Source organism: Phoenix dactylifera, unplaced genomic scaffold, assembly GCF_009389715.1.
Source record: "Phoenix dactylifera cultivar Barhee BC4 unplaced genomic scaffold, palm_55x_up_171113_PBpolish2nd_filt_p 000007F, whole genome shotgun sequence".
NCBI classification, from domain to species: domain Eukaryota; kingdom Viridiplantae; phylum Streptophyta; class Magnoliopsida; order Arecales; family Arecaceae; genus Phoenix; species Phoenix dactylifera.
Window position 1 is genome coordinate 74,000 of NW_024067666.1, and position 1,776 is coordinate 75,775.

The following is a 1,776-nucleotide window of genomic DNA, read 5'->3' on the forward strand; positions in this document are numbered from 1 at the left end:
ATCAGCTAGAGTTCCAAAATTAGCAACCGAGTAAAAAAAGGAAAAACTATCATTATCGAGATCAAATATTGGCTAGATTAGCAACTTATTAAAAAAATAATCATAGTTTCCTAAATACTTAGTAAAAAAATTTACTTGTAGTTCCAAAATTATCAGCTTAGTAGAAAAAACCTAAAGACTTAGTAAAATAATTAATTGTAGTTCCAGAACTTACTAAGGCATAAAAAGGTAAAGGATGCCGGAGGAGTGAACCTAGATCAAATTAGCAACTTAGTAAACGAATCTGGGTACTTTATAAAAATTTAAAAAAACTGTAGTTTGGAAACTTAGTAAGGAAAGAAGGGGAAAAGATACTATTACGAAGCCTTCATCTTTGAGATATCTAAGGGGTGGGGGCACCCCTTGGTCATCTCAAAGTGAATTTTGACGGGAGTATGTCGGTGGATGGTACTACTGGAGGTGTTGGATTTGTGATCAGAGATTCCTGGGGCAGGCTGGTGGCAGCCGGAGGTCAGCGCGCGCTATAACTTACGGTTGTAGGGGCAGAACTTCGGGCAGCATGGGAGGGGTTATCATTTGCGAGGAGAGTCCTCGGTGCCGAGTGGGTGCTTCTTGAGGGAGATTCCTCGGTGGTGATTGACTGGATTCGAGGTGTGGATAGATATGGTGATGGTCATCCTCTTATTAGAGATACTCGGAGACTGGCCCAGGAGTTGGAGAATTTCAGGCAGTACACGTATTTCGGAAGGCAAACATGGTAGCAGACTGGGTCGCCTCCTTCGTCGCCCGGCACTCCGGGGAGTTTCTTTGGACATCTATGAGAGATATTTCTTTCTCTTTGTACTTTTTACTTTCTCGTGATTTGGCAGGATGTACTCACTTTAGAGCTATATAATTTGCCGTTTTGACCAAAAAAAAAAGCCTTCGTCTTGGCTATCGAGCCAAGGATAGAACGGTCACGGCCACTATCGGTATGTAGAAAAGACGATCCTTTAGAATAAGACCAAGAGTTAAAGGAAGGATAAAAGTTGGAAGACCAATTTAAAAAGGTCTTAACCCGTTAGGTTAAAACATCGTTGCCAGGAATAAACCTAAGTACCTTTTTTTAAAAAGCAAATAGCTGTAGTTGCCCAAGTACTTAGTAAAAGAAATCTACTATAGTTACAAAATTAGTAACTTAGTAAAAAATCCGGGTACTTCAGAAAAAATCAATTATAGTTCTAAAATTAACAACTTAGTAAAACAAGAAGAAAAAATCATCATGATCGAGATCAAACCACAGCCAAATTAGTAGCTTATAAAAAAAAAAAAAAGCTATAGTTTCCTAAATACTTAGTAAAAGAAATCAATTGTAGTTCCAAAATTATCAGCTTAGTAGAAAAACTTTAAGTACTTAGTAAAACAATCAATTATAGTTCCAAAACATAATAAGAATAAAAAAAGGAAAAACAGCAAACGTAGAGGATTGAACTTCGATCAAATCAGCGAAAAAAACTAAACTGTAGTAGCTTGGTAAAAAACACCAAGGTACGTCATGGAAAGAAAAAAATCAATCGTAGTTCTAAAACTTAGGGCAAAAAAAAAAAAAACACTGTTGTGGAGGTTGTAGTTCTAAAATTAGCAATTTAGTAAAAGAAAAAAAAGAGAGTGGGTTAACGAGGTAAAAACAAGACGGTTTTTTTTGCTGTAAAAAAAAGGGTAATGCGCCGTTGCCGGGGATCGAACCCGGGTCACCCGCGTGACAGGCGGGAATACTCACCACTATACTACAACGAC

The 1,776-nt window shown here is 37.7% G+C and overlaps 1 non-coding gene across 1 annotated transcript; it reads right to left on the reverse strand.

Annotated features, from left to right (window-relative positions):
* Positions 1 to 1,704: 1,704 nt before the first annotated feature.
* Positions 1,705 to 1,776, reverse strand: TRNAD-GUC. Its single transcript has one exon. It is a non-coding gene; the product is annotated as a tRNA-Asp (tRNA).